Raw genomic sequence first — 23076 nt, 5'->3', positions numbered from 1 at the left:
GAAACATCAATCACTCACAATACTATCACCATATCAGTACTTTGATGAACTTATCGTTGTTATTAAAACATGTAGAAAAAAAATATTTTGTAAGTCTAGGCAATCAAAACTCTTCTGCTTTACATAGAACAGGTATATACCTATACAAAAACATCAAAATCTAGAACAGAACTCTAACAATACTATCAGCATATCAAGGGTGAACATCAATACTTTAATGAAATTATCGATGTTATTAAAACATCTAGAAAAAAAATATTTTGTAAGTCTAGGTAATCAAAACTCTTCTGTTTTACCTAGAACATCATCAGATCTATACAAAAACAGCTAAATCTGATCCAGAACTCTCATAATACTATCAGCATATCAAGGGTAAAAGTCAATACTTTGATGAAATTATCGGTGTTATTAAAACATCTAGAAAAAAATATTCTGTAAGCCTAGGCAATCAGAACTCTTCTGTTTTACAAAGAACAGGTATATACCTATAAAAAAACATCAAAACCTAGACCAGAACTCTTACAATACTATCAGCATATCAAGGGTGAACTTCAATACTTTGATGAAATTATCGATGTTATTAAAACATCTAGAAAAAAAATACCTTGTAAGTCTAGGCAATCAGAACTCTTATGTTTTATAAAGAACAAGTATACACCTATACAAAAACATCAAAACCTAGACCAGAACTCTCACAATACTATCAGCATATCAAGGGTGAACATCCATACTTTGATGAAATTATCGATGTTAATTAAACATCTAGAAAAAAAATATTTTGTAAGTCTAGGTAATCAGAACTCTTCTGTTTTACCTAGAACATCAACAGATCTATACAAAAACAGTAAAATCTGATCCAGAACTCTCATAACACTATCAGCATATCAAGGGTAAACATCAATACTTTGATGAAATTATCGATGTTATTAAAACATTTAGAAAAAATATTTTGTATGTCTAGGCAATCAGAACTCTTCTGTTTTACATAGAACAGGAACAAACCTATACTTAAACATCAAAATCTAAACCAGAACTCTTACAATACTATCAGCATATCAAGGGTGAACACCAACACTTTATACAATTTCCCAGTATAATTCAAGTCTTAAAGCATGGTGGCAGTTTTGCACGGTTAATTCAATAGACTTTTTTGATTCATCGATTATTAATGTCATATCTTTTCTAACAGAAGGTTTTGAGTCTGGTATTGGCTATAGTTCACTCAATACCCGACGTTCAGCCCTTTCACTTATTTTAGGCAAACATATTACAACAAATGTGTCCGTTAATAGATTTTTAAAAGGTGTGTATCGGCTGAGAACACCTACTCCTAAGTACAGTGTAACTTGGAACCCAGTTATTGTTTTGAATTATCTTGAAAGATTTTATCCCTGTGAATCAGTCAATCTTTCGAATATGGCTATGAAAACTGTTACTCTCATAGCACTAGCGTCCGGTCAGAGAATGCAAACACTTAGTTTGATTAAAATGAAAAATATATGTATTCATAATGACGATGTACTGATTAACCTTTAACTACCGTAGTGACGTCTCACAGACGTTGCCATACCTTTTCGCATTCATATTTTGGCCGGTAGGCTGGATACACCCTCGTCCCTCACAGTACCTTCCCCCCTCCCTGTACGCTGTCCCGCAGTGTGGCGCCAGAGCGCGTAAGGTGCACACGTTTCCCGCCACGCTGCACTCGACGTCTCACGGACGCAAGGTCGGTATTAATGTTATTTTTTCTTAACGTCTGAATGACGTCTGCGCGGTGTTTATGAATTTTTGCCTTAACGTCTTGCAGTCGTTACATACTCTCACAACGCCGCCCCACGGCACCGTTAGTGAACGCACGCTTGTCTGTTGAATTATTTGTTACGCTCTCGGTCTACGTATTCAATATCGCAATGTTTACGTGTGTGTTACATAGACATCCCTAAGGCAATATGCTGACGCATCACCAACTTTGCACACGGCACTACGGACTAGATCACGCCACCACGGATTGCGACATTCAACATTCCATGCAACTGAAGTAAACGCTGACAGTGCAGCACGCGGCTGGATACGTGACTTGATGAAACGGCAAGACTTCGGGCCCCCGACACTTCACTTCGTTCCTAACATCGGTCGAACCTAGATTAAGTTTGTAATTTGTAATTTCTTTAATTTTAATAAAGTTTTATATTAAACTTTGATTTTTTTTAAGACCTCCGGTTGCGGCCTACGTAATTGGCGCAGTGGGTAGGATTTTCGAAATCAGTGCGCGATCGGTTTTCTGACTCCAAAAATCGGTGCTCCCAATCGCCGCTGGTTGAGCTCTCAAGCTTTTTCGAAAACTCCGAAACGAACTTCGAGGACTACGCCGCCGGAGAAGCGACCACCAGGTATCCAGACATTGATACGTAACGAGTCGACATGATATTGTAAGTACGCTAGAAATCTATCTTGTGCTACTTTCCTATATTTCCTAAGTCCTAGTAATATTCACGATTTTTTACCCTAGGTCTAGTTCTCAGGGACCGCCCAATAGGCAATCTCGCAGGGCGCTCTCGTTAGATAATCGTAGAAACTTAAATATGGAACAACAGGCACAACAGGCCTATCAGGCTCAGCGCGAAGTATTAAACCCGGACATTATATTTAAGGCCTTACGGCTTGTCCCGGATTTTGATGGAAATCCTAACATCTTAACACGATTTATTCGTATATGTGATCAATTAGTTGCAACCTATGTGAGGTCTGAGCCAGGGTCTGAGTTAAATAATTTGTCTGTAATAAATGGTATTCTCAATAAAGTGACAGGTAATGCCGCAAGAACCATCAACTCAAATGGCATACCTGACAATTGGAACGGCATAAGAACTGTGTTAATTAATAATTTTTCTGATCAAAGGGATGAAACAGCCCTCTATAATGACCTAGCTTTACAATCTCAAGGGCAAAGTACTCCCCAGGAATTTTATGAACGTTGTCAATCGCTTTTTAGTATTATAATGACTTATGTGACATTGCATGAGACCGTATACACCACCATTGAAGCCAAACGCACCCTATATAAGAAACTTACTATGCAGGCGTTTGTGCGTGGCCTTAGAGAACCTCTAGGGTCCCGCATTAGGTGTATGCGACCTGATACAATTGAGAAAGCGTTAGAATATGTGCAGGAGGAAACAAATGTGATGTACTTGCAGCAACGTAATAATAACGCTTTGCCTAAAGGTTTTCAACCCTTATTTATGCCTACAAATAATTTTAATATGCCACCTGCACATACCCCTAACTTTTCTACACCTAAACCATTTACTTTTCCAGCTTTTGGTCAACACAGTAATAATTTTCAACGTAATATGCAACCGCCAGTACAACCACATTTTAGGCCTAACCCCCAGGGTAACCAACCCCCTTTCCGCATGCCAACGCGCACCCAGCAAATGTTCCGCGCACTACCACCTAATTATAGCCCACAGAGTAATGCATTTAGGCTACCCCCGCGAAATGTACCTAATAGTAACCCGGGCCCACGTCCTATGAGTGGTGTGAGCCACTTCGTCCCGCGACATTTGCCTCCAACCGGTCACGATTGGACGAAATTTGGAAATCCACCCCCTACAAATTATTTTAAATCACGCGACGTTAATATAAATGACTGTGAGACATATGACTATTACGATAACTCCTATGACTACTATACACCCGATTATTACGATTACGATACGACTTACAACGATTACTTTAACTACTATGAAACTCAACCACAGCCAGACACGTCTTATGAGTTGCCGGTTTTGACAGAGCCTTCGGAGCCTCAGCCAGGCCCTAGCTCAAGTTGTCATGAGGATTTTCGGGAGGATGCAATTATAAAAAAGCCAAAATAGAAATTAACCTTCAAACACAACGATGCCTACCTTATATTCACATAGAGAACCCCCCTTTGAATCTATTAATCGATACAGGGGCTAACATATCACTTTTAAGCCCCGAAGCTATTCAAAAATACTACCCCCATGTATCATTAACATACGAACCTTTTGAGATACATAATATTCAAGGTTCTGTAAGAAACGAACATTCAATCTTAATACCTAGTTTTAATGAGTTGAAAACTCCTGAAGATATAAAATTTTATGTGTATAAATTTCATGATCACTTTGATGGGTTAGTAGGGTTAGACACCCTTACCCAATGGGAGGCTCGAATAGATCTTAAAGAGCAAATATTACATACAAAAAATGCTAGCAACCCCATCAACTTGTTGAATTCCCGTAACGTAAATCTTTATGAAGGTATAATTCCCGCTAACACTAAAAAAATAATTCGTATGCCTCTTAACACTACTGACGGTGACGTCATAGTAGAGGAGCAACTTATATGTAATTGCATCATCCATGAATGCCTTACTACAGTTAAAAATAATCGTGGTTTAGTCGAGGTTGAAAACCCTACTCATAATGACATCGTCTTTTCGTTAGATAACCCCGTGCAAGCCTCTCTATTTAACGTTGAGGGCGTTTACACAAGCCCGCCTAGCCCGCGAGTGCAGGAAGTATTGTCAAAATTACGCACTGACCATCTTAATGAGGAAGAAAAGGCTAACTTATTATCTCTTTGTGCCCAATATGCTGACGTTTTTTATATCGATGGCGAAAAATTAACTTTTACTAATAAAATAAAACATTCCATTAGAACCAAAGATGAAATCCCTATTTACACCAAAAGTTATAGATACCCTTTTGTGCACCGGCAAGAAGTAAGTGATCAGATAACTAAGATGCTGGAGCAAGGCATCATCAGGCCTTCAGACTCAGCATGGAGCTCGCCTATTTGGGTAGTTCCAAAGAAAGCCGATGCTTCCGGTAAAAAGAAATGGCGTCTCGTGGTTGACTTTCGTAAATTGAATGAGAAGACTATAGACGACAAATACCCTATCCCCAATATTTCAGATGTCCTTGATAAGCTTGGAAAATGCCAATATTTCACTACTCTAGATTTAGCATCAGGATTTTACCAGGTAGAAATGAATCCAGAAGATATCCCTAAGACCGCTTTTAACGTCGAACACGGACACTTTGAATTTCTTCGTATGCCCATGGGACTGAAGAATTCCCCTTCCACTTTTCAGCGGGTAATGGACAATGTCCTCCGCGGCCTTCAGAACGTTATCTGCTTAGTTTATTTGGATGATATCGTAGTCTTTAGCACTTCCCTTCAGGAGCATGTAACAAATCTAGAGAAAGTTTTCCAGAGACTGCGAGAGTCCAATTTTAAGATACAGATGGATAAGTCCGAATTTCTCAAACTAGAAACCGCATATCTTGGACATATAATCAGTGGTGAAGGTATTAAGCCTAACCCTGATAAAATAGCTGCTATCCAAAAGTACCCCTTACCCAGGACACCGAAGGAGATAAAGCAATTTCTTGGCCTCTTAGGCTATTATCGCAAATTCATTCCCGACTTCGCACGTATTACGAAACCTCTCACTAAATGTTTAAAAAAGGGTTGTAAAATCACACTAGACTCCGAATATACTAACTGCTTTGAAAAATGTAAGACATTACTGACAAATGACCCTGTACTTAGATACCCAGACTTTACTAAGGAATTTATTTTAACTACGGATGCTTCGAATGTAGCTATAGGAGCTGTCCTCTCTCAAGGACCCATAGGTTCTGATAAACCTATATCTTATGCGTCTCGTACTCTAAATGAGAGTGAGATGAATTACAGCACCATTGAAAAAGAACTCCTGGCAATTGTTTGGGCCACAAAATATTTCAGGCCGTATCTTTTTGGGCGCAAGTTCAAAATTTACACAGATCATAAACCACTCCAGTGGATTATGAACTTAAAGGAGCCTAACTCCAGATTAACTCGTTGGCGCCTAAAGCTCAGCGAATATGACTATTCAGTTATATATAAAAAAGGCAAATATAACACCAATGCAGATGCCCTCTCTCGTGTAGAAATCTATAACGAAGAGTTAGGTTCTCTTGTAGGTAACCCCACGGAAAAGGCTCCTTCTTTAGGTAATTCATCTACCGTAACTGCACATACGAGCCAAGAACATCCTATACTCGAAGTACCCATTACAGATGAACCCTCTTAATAAATTCAATAGGCAGCTTTGTCTTACTATCGTAGGTGACATTAAAAGGAAACCGACTGTTACTAAACCATTTGACACCCACACTCGGACATCCGTACAACTTTCTGAATCTAACATAGAAGAAGATCTTGTTAATGCAATAAAAGAATACGTAAATCCTAAAGTAAAAACAGCTTTATTAATAACTCCTCCCCTTGGTATGTACGCTATTGTGCCCATATTACAAGATAAGTTTAAAAGCTCTTCCATGAATCTAGTATTGTGCAAAAAAGAAATAGAAAATGTTAAGGACTATCTCCACCAACAGGAACTAATTAAACACTACCACGAAGGTAAAACGAACCATCGTGGGATAAATGAGTGTTACTTATCTTTATCTACTAAATATTACTGGCCTAAGTTAAGAGATCATGTAACTAAATTCATTAATAACTGTACTATCTGTGGCCAGGCTAAATATGAACGCAATCCAATCAGACCTCAGTTTTGCATTGTACCACCTGCCACTAAACCTTTTGAAATAGTCCATATGGATCTTTTTACCGCTCAATCTGAGAAATATCTTACCATTATAGACGTTTTCTCTAAGTACGCACAGGCCTACCTACTAAGAGATGGTACTGCTATTAGTGTAATACAAGCCTTATTAACATTTTGCACTCATCATGGCCTTCCTCTCACCATAGTAACTGATCAAGGCACAGAATTTACTAACCAGATGTTCACTGAGTTTGTTAAGCTTCATAAAATAGTACATCATAAAACGTTAGCCCATTCGCCTAATGATAACGGGAATATTGAACGCTTACATCTAACCCTACTTGAACATCTCCGCATTCTACGGCTTCAGAAACATGATGAACATATAATTAATCTAATGCCATACGCGATTCTTGCCTATAACAGTTCAGTCCATTCATTCACTAAGTGTAGACCTTATGACGTAATATTAGGACATTTGGACCCCAGAGACCCTACTGACGTTGACTTGACACCAATCTTAATGCAACAATACATTCAGAACCATAGAGATCAGATAAGAAAATTGTATGAATTAATTAATGACTCTGCTCTTGCTGAAAGATCTAAACTCATAGAGAATAGGAATAAGACTCGAGAACCCGAAGTAGAATATGCCCCGGAGCAACAAGTTTTCATAAAAAACCCATTTGCTAGCCGTCAAAAGTTAGCTGCACGTTACACCCACGACAAAGTACTAGCAGACTTACCTATACATATATACACCTCTAAGAAACGCGGACCTGTTGCTAAGTCTCGCTTGAAACGAGTCCCTAAGAGCGCTAACTTGTTACAGGACTCTACTACTGATGACGTTCAGCACCTATCCGACTCAAGCTCAAGAGATAAAACTTGAGAGCATGGACAATGGACCTGGACTACTACCATTTAAGTTAGGCCGTGCTACCTTTATAACCCACTACCATACCTTTTTACAATACGTAGATATTAACGACATAGAAGACAAAATTAACTTAGTTTATACTCAGCTTAACGAAACCATACACGCGTTAGGTAATGATAGCACTTATCTCTTTGCTTTACAAGTTGAATATCTTCATAAAAAACTGAATAAAGCGATGTACCAGTTAGAAAGCTTAAAACCAAATCGCGTTAAGCGAGGTCTTATAGACGGACTGGGTTCTGTTATAAAGAGTATTACTGGTAATTTAGATCATTCTGACGCTTTGAGATATAATGAAGCTATTACAGTTCTTAAAGAAAATCAGCATAAAATTGCCACAGAATTAAATAGTCATATTAGTCTCAATAAGGACTGGATGGACCAACATAAGAAAGTTATTTTACAAATAATTGAAAACCAGAGTAAAGTAAATGAAACATTATACCTCTTATTACAGACTACAAATTACAGAGAAGATATCATGTTAAGATTAGCTAGATTCTCTCAGTTGCTTGCTATTATCAGTGAGAATGTAGAGGATGTAACTATAGAATTAATTAGAATAGAAAATATGCTTGCTTTTGTGACAGCGTCTAGTACGCATCACTCTATGTTAGGTTACGATATATTGGGAAATATGATTAAAAGGTTACGACTAATATATAGTAACGACCGAGTCTTAGATATAGAAGTTAGAGAATATTACAATATAATAAAACCAGCCTGTTACTATAGTAATGAACAGATAGTAATAGTTTTTAAAGTGCCTATAGTATCCCCAGATATGTATGACATTTTTAAGCTCTCTATCATGCCTAATAAGAACAATTTAGTTATCATCCCCCCTTTCCCTTTAGTAGCCACAAGTAGTAATTCCTACGTGTACATAGAGGCTGAATGCCCGAAGTTATCGACTCGTTACATCTGCGAAGAAAGATTCAATCATCAAATCAAGACTGAACCCGACTGCGTATTCAAGCTTATCTCAACTCAAACCTTGGATAAATCTTGCGAACAAACTAACATCTCACTAGCGAAAGAAGCCATAGAGAAGCTGGATGATAGACACTATGCACTTGCTCTACCTCGCCCGACTCAAGTTCAACTTTCCTGCGGTCGTGAAGATTACAGTAAAATTCAAAAAAAAAAATTCAAAATTTTTATTCATTATTATAGGATATTATTATATCGCTTAATAATTGTCGTATGGTTTAACAACTTGGTTGACGTCAAATAAATTACTTAAAAACTAAGTTTACTGCCGCTTCCAAGGCGTCAGTGCAGAAGAAGCGGTAACAAACTGCGTTAACGTTACACGGCAGCTATTTAGTAACAATTCCGCGTGGTTGCCGCCTACATACCAGAGATATCGCCATAGTTAACATCAATGATCATGCCGAAGGACAACCCATGAAGATAATACAGATATCTACTCATGAGAAGCTCACAAAGACTCATGAACTCACGTTACATCTCAACTCTATAAATCTGCAAGGACTACAAGCAGCCCAAGAGAGAGTATTACATCAAACATCCATTACCCTTAAAGAAAATTCATCTGCCAGCATTTACCATACCACATTACCGTTCTACAGCGTCACAGTCATAGTGCTCCTATTCATATCCGGAGTACTTATACGAAGATACCTATTAAGCAAAAGGACATCTCGTCTTGGAAATAAGAGCAACAACTCTAAAGATGAAAATGAAGAACCCACATACGCTGAGATTCATCCCAAACCAACTCAAGATAAATCTCAGATACCAGCAACATTTTCTCTTAAAATTCTAAAATAGTTGCTGTTCTAAGGGTGGAGGTGTTACATAGACATCCCTAAGGCAATATGCTGACGCATCACCAACTTTGCACACGGCACTACGGACTAGATCACGCCACCACGGATTGCGACATTCAACATTCCATGCAACTGAAGTAAACGCTGACAGTGCAGCACGCGGCTGGATACGTGACTTGATGAAACGGCAAGACTTCGGGCCCCCGACACTTCACTTCGTTCCTAACATCGGTCGAACCTAGATTAAGTTTGTAATTTGTAATTTCTTTAATTTTAATAAAGTTTTATATTAAACTTTGATTTTTTTTAAGACCTCCGGTTGCGGCCTACGTAATTTGTGCAAGTTGCAATAATAAACACACGGACGGCCCCGTGTGCAGAGTTTGCAATAAGCAATATGATTTCACGTGTGCCGGAATTACCGAACATGGATATCGAAGACTGGGGGATCGAAAAAATACTTGGCGCTGTCCCTCTTGCAAAACTGGATCTCTTTCACCGGCGCCTTTATCCCCTGCTCCGTCTCAATTGGATAAGATGCAGGAACAGTTAAACCGGATAGTTTTTGATCTCGGGTCATTGAAGACATTAGTGGAGGACGTTAAAACCATCAAGTCGGAGATGACAGAACTAAAAAATTCTATTGAATTGGCTCATAACGTTATTGGTGACTTCACCGCAGCTTTTTCGGCCATAGAGATCCGTGACTCAGGTGTTGAGAAGATGGTTAATGAGATCCCAACCTTACAGGACCAGGAGTTGGAGGAGAGGGACCAGTTGGCAAGGGCCAATAACGTGGAAATTCGTGGCATCCCTTTGAAGAAAAATGAAAACTTATTTGATATAGCATAGAAGGTTGGTGAGTTGAGCAATTTCCATTTTAAGAAGGAGGACCTAAGCTATATTGCTCGGATCCCCACACGTCTCCCCAATGCTGAAAAGCCAATTATCATCGCCTTTAATAATCCATACATATAATAAAACTGTAACTGAACATTGTCTGTACATTGAAGATATTTAAGAAAAAATATTGTAAGGGATCTTTTTAGGGTCAATAGAAGCCAAAACAATTTTTTTTGAATTTTTGTCTGTCTGTCTGTCTGTCCGTCTGTCTGTCTGTATGTTTGTACGCGCATCACGCAAAATCTACCGAACGGATCTGAACGAAATTTGGCACAGATATAGTTAGTAACCTGGATTAGAATATAGGCTACTTTTTATCCTGAAATTCTATCCCAAGGGAATGAAATAGGGGGTGCAAGTTTGTATGGAACTTCGTCATTTTTGAATCGATATAAAAGCTATAAATAATTAATTATCATATTTATTATGATTGAAAAAATAGCATTTTATTGATTAAATTAATTATGCTTTGTTTATTTATTTAGTTCCCGTGGTTTAGATATTTATTTTTTGCCCACCCGATACGAGATGGCGCCTCATGAGAATTTAAGAAATAACACAATTGTAGCCGCTGGCAAAATTTTTAATTAATTATATAATTAAAACTTCTTTTATTCATTGATTTAGTTTCGCCAGCACTTACCGTTTCACCACATCTTTGAGAAGAATTTTTTTTTATGTAGGTAGTTTGACGCGCCCCGCATCGGCGACGGTTGCCATGCTCCTCAAGATTAGCAGGAATAACACACATGTAATAACGCCAGTACTTACCATTTCACCATTGATTTAGTTCCCGTGGTTTAGATATTTATTTTTTGACCATCCGATACGAGATGGCGCCTCGAGAATTTAAGAAATAACGCGATTGTAGCCGCTGGCAAAATTAGATAATTATTCGGTAGAGTTCCTTAATTCACTTTCGGCATCTGGACTGCCCGCGCATACAATTGCTCTAAAAGTAGACATTCCATTTTGTAATGGGACTGCCTTAAAGTGGTGTCGCTTCATAACATTATAATAGAAGCTAAAATTCTTACTGGTTGTGCAGCTGGTGAAATTGTTTTTATACCGCGCATTCCCCTCATTCCCAACAACTTTCCATTTCTAATTAAGCGTGTACAGTTTCCAATGGCTATATGTTTCGCGATGACAATTAACAAATCGCAAGGTCAAACACTTGGAGCAGCCGGAGTCGACCTCAGGACGATTTGCTTCTCACACGGACAGCTCTACGTCGCTTGCTCGCGGGTCACCAGCTGTGACAGTTAATTTGTGATGTCTCCAATGGGCAAGACAGCAAATGTTGTAAACAAAGAGATAGGTACTTTAACTTTCCATTATTATAATTTCCTTTTTTTGTCTTTAGAATTTATTCGTTTTTTAACAGCTGCGCTTCCGAGCTTTGCTTTTGTAAGAAAAATAAACTATGTTCTATTCCAGGCATTATTCTTCCCGTGTACGTAAGTTTCATCAAAATCCATCCAATAGAATTTGCGTGATTGAATAGCATCCTCAAACAAGCACTCACGTAGGTACATCAATTTTTTTGCATAATCTATAGTATAGCTATACTTACTAACATTATAAAGCTGAAGAGTTTGTTTGTTTGAACGCGCTAATCTTAGGAACTACTGATTCGAAATGAAAAATTATTTTTGCGTTGAATATACCATTTATCGAGGAAGGCTTTAGGCTATATAACATCACGCTGCAACTTTAACGAGAAAACAAAAAATGGACTATGTGGAAAAAAACGGGGAAAATTATTCATCCTTGAGGGCTTAAATGATGGTCAAAATAACAATTCCATGCGGATGAAGTCGCGGGCACAGCTAGTAGGTATATAAAGGAAGATTTGGTGGCATCAGCGCGGAAGAGTGATAGGCTCAAAATCAACAACTTGGGCTTTTCTACTATGGGACAGTTCTACGTGAATGATCACCTCACCCAGAGAAACAAAATCCTTTTAAGTAAAGCGAGGGCACTGGCCCGGGAGAAGGATTTCCGCTATATTTGGGTGAAACATTAAAAAATCATGGCCCGGAAGTCAGACACGACGCCTATATTTTTTATAAGAAGCGAAGGGGACCTTTCAAAAATAGTTTAACTTACTTTAATAATTCATTATATTTACCACTATATTACATGTATACCATTTTTTGTCTTAAGGAACGAAAGAGACCTATTGAAATTAGTTTGAGTTATATATGTGTGCAAGTTTCTTCACTATTTAATTTACTTTTTTATGTAATACGTCATATATATTATGTTGTGTTATATTTAAATTACGTTGTTGAAGTTCTATCCGATTTGAGAGTCATTGGCACATACCGAACCTTTTGTTTCCTTTATCGCTTTGAATGTTACGTCGGTAGTTGCGGCGTAGCCAGCTTGTCGCCACGCTTTTGTATACTTTATATGCATTCTCAAGCTACGCAGTTCTCTCGCATTAGTAACCGCTTAAGCGATGGTTTAAAGTCGAGTCTCGCACGCACTTTATACAACTTAAATTTTTATTTGCCTATCTCTCGCGCTATTCGAAAGTTAACATTATTTTATGTTACCCTGCATTCCTATTTTTTACTTGCTACAAAACCTTGCCGTAGTTACAACAATAACATTATTTGCTTTGATTATTTTATACACATATTTCCACTTACATTTTTTATTGCTATTTTATTTAACGTAGTCGCCAGATGCTATTACCCTTCGGAAAAGTATTCTTTAAATATTGCGCAGGATGAATTGGTATTAAATTTCGTGTTGCGTTGTTGCTTGGAATTGTTTGGCATTTATTATCCTAGTATTTTACAATATTGGACTATTAATATGAATATTAGTATAAAGGTTCACAGTAGTTTTATTAGTGTGTTGGATATAATATGGATTCACGGAATATAGTAGCATCTTATCAAAATACTCGAGGGCTACGTACTAAAACGCATATATTTAAACGCAACCTTCTTTTATCAAATTATGATATTATCTCGTTGACTGAGACATGGCTACTTGATGGTTTGAGCGATAGTGAGCTATTCGACGACCGTTATGTAGTATTCAGGCGGGATAGAAATTATGCATTGACAAATGAGCTTTATGGAGGTGTCCTGCTAGCAGTACATCGGGGACTATCGGTTGTCGAGCGGCCTGAGTGGCGTTCGTCGGCTGAGGATTTATGGATAACGATAACACTCAACAATAAAGACAATAATATTTTTAACAAAAATGATGTTAAACTGCACGTTTGTACAATATACTTGTGTAAAGAAAACTTGGGAAATTCTTTCAACTTACAACTTGCAAATTTTTCTGAAAAATTGTCGTATATTTTTAGTTTGTATCCGAACGACTTATTTTTGATAATGGGGGATTTCAATTTGAGTAATATCGAATGGCAGGGTGACATTAATTCTTATCAACCTAGCGGAATAATTGGTGATTCACAATTGTTATTTTTTTAAACGTTAACTGAATGTAATCTCAATCAATTTAATTCTCACAGGAATACTACACATAATCGAATTTTAGACTACAGCAGATGTTTATTGGGAATTCTGGGACACAAAAGTGTCCCAGAATTCCCAATAAACAAAATTCGATTCATTCTCACCAAAAAAAAAATTAGTCGAATGCACTCACCTGACTCCATTATAAAATTGATAAGAATCACCCGCGAGCTCGTGGAAAGATCACACACCGGACACACTTTTTACACATGATTCATTCAAACCATCGAAACATTATTTTGTTGTACTTTCCTGATTCCTGTTCTACCAACAAGACTTTACATCAAACAAACAAATTATAAAACGTGTTTATTCGTTAAACCTAAATTCATTTCGCTCAAATTCGTTGAGTACTGCAGACGAGTTTAAGCACATGCTAATAATTTGAAATGAAATTTGTAAAACAAAAAGACTCACTAAAATTAGATTGTATTTGTCCTGCTTCATCACAAGAACCAAAACGACACGGAAACTTTCTGCCGAACACAATACGTTGTATCGTTTGTGGTCCATCAAATTGTGGAAAAACCAACTTAGTAATAAGTTTATTGTTACATACAGATGGTCCACGATACATACATACATACATATGATCACGTCTATATCCCTTGCGGGGTAGACAGAGCCAACAGTCTTGAAAAGACTGAATGGCCACGTTCAGCTATTTGGCTTAATGATAGAACCGGGATTCAAATAGTGACAGGTTGCTAGCCCATCGCCTAAAAGAGGAATCCTAAGTTTATAAGCCTATCCCTTAGTCGCCTTTTACGACATCCATGGGAAAGAGATGGAGTGGTCCTATTCTTTTTTGTAATAGTGCCGGGAACCACACGGCACCACGATTTTGTAACTTATATGTTTATTCAAAATCTTTATATCAAGCAAAATACTTATTTTTAGAGAAAGTTATGAACATGGTTTCTGGTACAACCTTTCATAAATACAATCACAATTGTGAAATTTTGAGTCCTCACAAAGCGCTACCTGATTCAATTATAATATTTGATGATGTAGCTTGCGAAAATAAGAACAGCATTAGAGATTATTTTGCTATGGGTCGACATAAGAAAATTGATTGTTTTTATATTAATCAAACATATACAAAAATACCTAAACAACTAGTGAGAGACAATTCCAATTTGATTGTATTATTTAAACAAGATGACATTAATTTGAAACATGTTTATGATGAGCATGTTGGGTCTGATATGTCATGGAATCAATTTCGTGAAATGTGTTCAAAAGTTTGGAAAAAGCCTTTTAATAATCTTGTTATTAATAAGGATTGTGATAAAAACAAAGGATGTTATAGGTCAGCATTTGACACTTTTATAGTTCTAGATTAACATACTTAATACAATGTAGTGATAATGAAAGGTCACTTTAAAGTGTGATCTGCGACTGAACACAATATCAAGCAGTAAAATGGAAAAAACATTTAAAAAACAAATAGTTAAGTCAGCAGCAGCTGTTAAAAGAAAAGTGGGGATGATTAACGATACAAAAAACGTAAATAATATGGCACTGGAGAAAATTTTGAAACCTATTGTTGATCCCCTTAATTTGATAACCAATAAAAATAATGAAAAGTGGGTTGAGAATAAAAATAATTACATTCCCTCTGTTGGGAAAAAATGTAAAAATGAAAGTACATCGTCTTATTCATCCAATGAAGAATCGAATGACACTGTTTCTGAAAGCGACTTTCCTAATAATTACAACAAAACTTTAATTTCCACACCTTCTGAAGATCATAATGTCAGTGAAGGTTCGTTCAAATCTATTGCGTCTTCTCCAGATAATCGTCAAACTTTGTCGTGGTCTACATCATCAGAAGTAATGGATGCTATACCTTTTGGAGTAAGACATGAGCGGGGAAAACTAATGCTTGGCAATATTCGTGTTTTCGATAATGATAACATTCTGAAAATAGGAACTCGAATTTTAAAGAAGACAGATGGTTTAAGAGAGTTACTATTTAAAAGGAAACCTGATCTAGAAAAAATCAGAGAGGAGGACTTGCAAAATTATAAATTGTTACTAATTCATACTAATGCACATCGACGTAATTATGAGTCATCTTAACCTATAAACAGTAACAAAGGTTTTAAATACATTAATGTTATTAAGCCTTTATTTAAATTTTTTAAAAATATTACTTCAAGTGTAGAAAGTCTCCCTCAAGGAAAAGGTATTCCACTTCTGAAAAAAGTAAAAAAATATACTGATTATGTTTATTGGGATGATCCCAACGAACTGGTAGAACGATTAAAATTGTTGTTAGGATCACGAGCGGCGGGCAATAGTGGTGTAGATAATGAAATTATTGCAGTCATAGAAGAATTACGAGAAGCTGGAATTATAAATATAGAACATAAACAGCTATCGCCACAGAAAATGAGCAGTATAATTCGAGATCTCTAATCATCTAGACAGCAATGAATGAAGATAAGTTCGGTCATCACGTCCATAAACGTTTGCGATTATTGGAATTTATCGACACTTTAAACGATACATTGGTGAAAACTGATGCTGGACACTATGATTTGAAAACATCTAAATTAAAAGGTCTTTCATCTCCAAATGAAGCCGATGAAGCAGTGAACAAAGCATACGTCGATAATATACTACAAGAGTTAAGAAAAGAAATAAGAGTGGTTAATGATAATATACAAGTATATTTAAAAAAATTGGAAAAAGCTACATCAGACCGTTTGTCAAAATCGTTTTATACAAAGCAAGAAATAGATAATTTGATTGAACTTAAATTGAACCAACACAATGAGCAAAAAAAACATAGTGGATGAAATTCATAAAGCAGCAAGAAGAAATTTTCCTCGTCGATTTACAATGATGAATGATGATGAATGAATGATGAATGATGCATGGCTAGGGGCGAGCCTAGTCTCGAGCGTGCCACTTCCGCCATGGGGTTGGGCGACCCCCAGGTAATGGCTAGCCTTACCCTGGCATGCGGGGCTCTGCTGGGGCGGACAAAATTTTTCCCTAGCGTCTCGTGGGAATCGCATTATGAACCTTAAAAAGCATATAAATGGCGGCGATGGTGTCCGCACCCCATCACGTCTCGTTCCCGGCGGGAGCGGTATGCGGTCTGCTGAAAGCCGCTTTGCGACGATGAATGTAAGAGGAGGAATGAAGGATAAAATTGAGGAAGTATGCCAGATGATGGATGAAAGACGTTTGGATGTGTTGTGCGTGAATGAAACGAAGCGGAAAGGATGCGACGCGACGCAGCACGGCCCTTACACGGCGTATTGGTCTGGAATTTCCAGTACCAGCCGAGGCTGTCAAGGGGTCGGTCTAATTCTTTCTGCACGAATGGCTGAGTGCGTGAATGAGTATGAGTGTGTCAGCCCTCGTCTTCTATGGATTAGGCTGAAAGTTGGAATCACTCGGATCTTCGTTCTAGGTGTTTATGCACCTTGGGATGTGGGTTCGAGGGGTACAACATCAGCAAAAAGCGAAAACGAGGAGTTCTGGAATAGTGTAAGAGAAGTATTGAAAGTTACCAAGCCAAATGAGAAGATTATTATGTTAGGTGATTTTAATGGATGGGTGGGTGTAAAGCGTGATGGATATGAAAAGGTGCTTGGTGCGTTTGGTGACGAAAAGGTGAATGATAATGGAAGAAGTGTATTAGAAATTTGTCTAGAGTGGGATCTTTTTGTGTCGAACTCAATGTTTCAACATAAAGAGATCCACACCTACACAAGAGTGGAAGGTATTTTAAAAAGTATGATAGACTTTGTGATTGTAGATGAAAGATTGAAGAACAAAGTGCTGGATACCCGTGCATATCGCGGTGCTGGCATTGACTCGGACCATTTACTGGTGATATCCCGGATAAGGGGTATCTTCAATCGCTGGCGGCACAGGGTAAGGGAGCAAACCAGCGCTTTGGAAAGAGTAAAAGTAGAAAATTTGCAAGATATGGATGTAGGTAAGAAGTATATTAATAGACTGAAGGATGAATTTGAAGATTTAGAGGAAATGAGCGATATTGAAGATGGATGGAAGGAATTTAAAGAAAGAATTGTGAAAGTAGCTGTTGAAGTGTGTGGTGTAAGTAGAAGAAGGAAAGGAAAAAATCACAAAAATGCGTGGATGAGTAAAGATGTGCAAGAACTTGTGCGATTAAAGAAGAAAGCATGGCTGGATTTGTTAGCAGCAAAAGCTAACTTAAGAATGCAAGAGGTTATAGATGAAGATGTGAATGAAGCACGTAAGGAATATAAGAAAATGAAAGATTTGGTTAAGAAAGCTGTGATTAGAAAGAAAGAAGAGTATAAAGAGGATTTTGATAAAAGGCTATCAGAAGACTTTCAGTCAAATCTGAAAGTATTCTGGAAATCCGTAAGGTCAGCCCGAGGAAATACTATAACCAGAGAGCTGACTAGGATCAGATGCCAGGATGGTAGCGTTGTGAAAGGAGAAGAATGTGTACTAAAGATATGGAAGGACTATTTTGAAAGTTTATTTGAAAAAAAGGAAGGAAATAAGAAAGATTTCTGCTATAGCGAAGAAAAAGAGAATGAGATGGAAGGCGAAATTGAAATGTTCGAAATTGTGGAAGCACTTAAGAGTATGAAAGCGGGAAAGGCTGCTGGGTGTGATAGAGTGTCGGTCGAGATGCTTAAAGCAGGAAAAGGCGTAGTAGCTAGTCAGTTGTACTGCCTTTTCAATTTGTGTTGGAAAAGCGGCCGAGTACCAAAAGATTGGTGTAAGGCTGTTATCGTGCCACTTTACAAAGGAAAAGGGTCACAGCTGGACTGCAAAAATTATCGTGGTATAAGCCTGCTTAGTGTCGTCGGCAAATTGTATGCTAAGGTATTGATTAATAGAGTCAGGAATGAAACTGATGACAAAATATGGGATGCTCAAGCGGGATTTCGAAAGGGAATGGGATGTACTGATCAGGTCTTTTCCTTGCGGTGCATAGCCGAAAAGTTTTTGGCCAAGAGTCAAAAAGTCTATTGCACATTCGTAGATCTGGAAAAGGCCTATGACAGAGTTGAGAGGAATGAATTGTGGTCAGCACTTTCTATGCATGGGGTGAGCAGTCTCTTAATACGAGCACTGAAATCCTTATATGAGGATTCGAGTGCTTGTGTCAGGATAAACGGAGCGCACACTGAGTGGTTTAAGATTGAGAAAGGCGTTAGGCAAGGATGTGTTGCGTCACCGTGGCTGTTCAACCTATTTATGGATAGCTGTTTGACAGATTTGAAAGAGTCTAAAAGTGGATTAAGGATGAATGAGTTACTCGTCAAATGTCTGCTCTATGCCGACGATCAGGTTATACTGGCGTCATCAGCGGAGGAGTTACAGGAGATGGTAAACTGTATGCATGAAGCTTTAAAAGAGAAAGGAATGAAAGTGAACGTAAGTAAAACTAAAACACTGGTTTTTGAAATGGAGAAAGAAATGACAGCATGTAATATTTTGATTGGAGGAGAAAAAGTGGAGCAAGTGAAAGAGTTTGTATATCTAGGATCAAAGTTTACATCAGATGGCAAGTATGATAGTGATATTGAAAGGAGAGTGAACGCGGGGAACATGGTGAATGGAGCTTTGCATGCCTTTATGAGCAGTCAGAAACTATCCAAAAAGGCTCGACTGGCTGTGCACAGGGGCGTGTTGGTCCCGACATTAATGTATGGGAGTGAAAGTTGGGTATGGCAAAAGAAGCATGAAAGCAGAATAAATGCAGTGGAAATGAGAGCGTTAAGGAGTATGATGGGTGTGAAATTGAGTGACAGGATAAGGAACAGCGTGATAAGGGAATGTTGTGATGTGAAAGAAGATGTAGTTACAGGAATAGAAAAGGGTATGTTAAGATGGTTCGGTCATGTGGAGAGGATGAATGAAAGCAGGTTGACTAAGCAGATATACAAGGAGAGTGTGGAGGGAAAGGTCGGAGTGGGAAGACCTAGACGAACGTATCTTGATCAAATTAAGGACGTCCTGGTAAAGGGTCAGGTCAAAAGTACCCGAAACCGCCGAGCTTGTATGAAGAGAGTTATGAATGTGGACGAAGCGAAAGAAGTATGCAGAGATCGTGGCAAGTGGAAAGAGGTAGTCTCTGCCTACCCCTCCGGGAAAGAGGCGTGATTTTATGTATGTATGTATGATTTACAATTATAAAAGGAATAGACGACTTATGGCAAGCTGATCTTATGGATTTTCAGAAATATTCTTATTTTAACAAAAGATATAAATATGTTTTAGTTGTAATAGATACTTTTACAAAATATGTGTGGACATATCCTATAAAATCAAAAAACAAAAAATGTGTGACAAAAGCAATGTTTGAAATTTTATCTCGTTCAAAACGAAAACCTATAAATTTACAAACTGATTTAGGCAAAGAATTTTATAATGATGCTTTTAATAAATTGTGTAAGAAATATGACATTAATCATTATTCCACTTACTCCACTAAAAAAGCTTCTATTGTGGAAAGAGTTATTCGTACAATAAAATATAATCTTTACAAAATTTTTAGTTTGTATGGTTGTTATAAATGGTTAGGACCAAATTTAAATTCCGTTGTAGAAAAATATAACAATACTACTCACCGTACTACTAAATTTAAACCTGTCGACGTAAATAAAGTAAACCAGATAGATGTTAGATGTAACATATTGCGTGCACAAAAACGAGTTTTATATCGCAAACCTAAGTTCCAGGTTGGTGATAGTGTTCGGATAAGTAAATTTAAAGGTGATTTCTATAAAGGATACACTCCCAACTGGTCGACAGAAATATTCGTTATTGTCAAGGTAAATGATAGGAATCCACCGACATACCTATTAGAAGACAAACATAAACAGAAAATTTTGGGAGCTTTTTATGAATATGAATTACAAAAAACGAAATTTCCAGAACTTTATCTTATTGAAAAAGTTATTAAACGAAAAGGTAATAAACTTTATGTAAAGTGGTTAGGTTTATGTGAAAAAGAAAATAGTTGGGTGGACAAGAATGCATTACTATTGTAATATAAAGTGAGCGTCATAATAAATATCTTCATTTTAAGAATATCTATGAAGAAGGGAAGAGGTATTTTAAATAACGTCATCAATAATTTACCTTTCGAACTACATATTCCTGGATATCAGTTTTGTGGACCAGGTACTAAACTTCAAAAACGATTATTGAGAGGTGACCGAGGTATAAATAAATTGGATGAAGCTTGTATGTACCACGATATTGCATATAATAATAAGGATTTAAACATTCGACATAAAGCAGATTTAGACCTTTTGAATATGGCTAAGAAGAGAATAAAATCGAAGAGTGCTGGAAAAGGAGAAAAATTGGCTTCATGGATTGTAAAAAATGCAATGAAAGCAAAACTCAAAGCTGGCGCTGGAGTTCGTTCATTTATGAAAGTAGTGAAAAATATACAATCTAAGCTTAAAAATATTAAATCAAAGGACAAGCGTTCAACTATAAACTGTGCATATGCAACCGCAAAAAGACTATTTTCTAAAAATAACGGATCACGTACACGTTTACCACGATGTATACCCATTCCTAAATGCGGAGGCTTTTTACCGCTCATTCCCATCTTTGCCGGTCTGTCAGCTTTAGGTTCTCTTGCTGGTGGCGCGGCAGGTATAGCAAAGGCTGTTAATGATTACAAAGTAGCTCAGAAAAACTTTGAAGAGTCTAAACGACATAACAAGATGATGGAATCTGTTGCTTTAGGAAAGGCTTTGTATATAAAACCATATAAAAAGGGAGCAGGATTATATCTAAGTCCTTCAAAAAACTGAAAAAGCGGCTACCCAGACGAGCACTAACCAATTTAGATATAATGGAACATGCTATTGATATTCCTTACTTTCGCGGAGTGTATATGAGAGATACTCTTCCTCGGAAACCAAAAAAAATTGAGTGTGCTATATTAAATTTAGATAGTTCTGACAATCCTGGAACACATTGGGTAGCCTACGTTAAATATATTAATTACTGTGAATGTTTTGATAGTTTTGGTGATTTAAAACCACCATTGGAACTAGTAAATTATTTAAGTCCATTAACTATAAATTATAATTATTTGCAATATCAATCTTATGGTACTGTAAACTGTGGACACCTTTGTTTAAAGTTTTTAAAAGAATTTTGGTAACATCATTTGTATAAATAATATAATAAAAATATATTTGTATCAGTATAATAATGTCTTTCACTGTGTCAATAACAGGCAGAGGAGAATTTTTAACAACTAACTATTCCCCTACATTACAACTGAATGGAGAGTACGAATGTGGGCTTTTGTATTTTTCTACATTTAATTCTATACCTAACATAGACGCAAAAAATAACAAATTTTACTATGGAAAAGATGAAGTTATTGAAATTCCTGAAGGATCGTATGAGTTTCAAGATATTTGTGATTATCTGAAAAGTAATATAAAGAATGCAGCGTTGAAATTGAGTTGTAATAATAATACGTTAAAAACAAGAATTTTTTGTTCCAAAGATGTACACTTTAATAAAAATAATTCAATCGGAAAAATATTAGGATTTAATAGAGAATCAATCAAAGCTAATATAAGTGCAGAATCTCAGCATCCTGTCAGCATTTTAGCTACAACTATCGTACGCATCGAATGTGATGTTATCAGCGGATCATTTGTAAACGGAAAAGCAAGCCATATTATTTATGAATTTGTGCCTAACGTACCCCTGGTTACAGAATTATTGAAATACCTAAGAATTTAATTTACTTTCCTGTCAATCAGAGCTCAATAAATTCACTCAATATAAGGTTGTTAGACGCAGAAAACAAGCAAATTAACTTACGCGGTGAAGAAGTTCAGTTGTATTTGCACTTTAAACCAAAATGTTAAATTTTCATAAAAACACCTTCACTCCTATAAAAAGACTCAGTCCTAAAGGATCACCTCACAAAGAAACATCGCTGCGAATTAAAAAAAAACTAACAAAGAAAAATAAAGACTTTTCAAGGCTACTAGGTTTGTTGAATATGAACATTTTAAATATATGCCAACCAGCGTCTTACGACAATAGCATAGAAAGTTTTGAATATCATTCGTACAAGCCTTATGTTTAAGTTTAAACAAAAATGATGAAATACGGATACCGATTAATCAACAAGACTTGTATGTGTTGCCTGCACTCAGCTGTTTGTATATTGAGGGCAGAGTCGATGTGTATAAACAAAATAACGCTAGCAAAGAAAAAGTGCCGAGTGTGCATTTCGTAAACAACCCTGTACTATTTATATTTCAAGATATAAGATATGAACTAAATGGGATAGAAATAGATAAGGTTAAAAATGCA

The 23076-nt window shown here is 37.0% G+C and overlaps 1 pseudogene; it reads left to right on the top strand.

Annotated features, from left to right (window-relative positions):
- The first annotated feature begins 9868 nt into the window (after positions 1-9868).
- On the top strand, positions 9869-12341 carry LOC132904304 (uncharacterized; annotated as a pseudogene).
- Positions 12342-23076: the final 10735 nt, after the last annotated feature.

Source organism: Amyelois transitella, chromosome W, assembly GCF_032362555.1.
Source record: "Amyelois transitella isolate CPQ chromosome W, ilAmyTran1.1, whole genome shotgun sequence".
Lineage (NCBI taxonomy): Eukaryota > Metazoa > Arthropoda > Insecta > Lepidoptera > Pyralidae > Amyelois > Amyelois transitella.
This window is presented reverse-complemented; position numbering and strand designations above follow the sequence as displayed.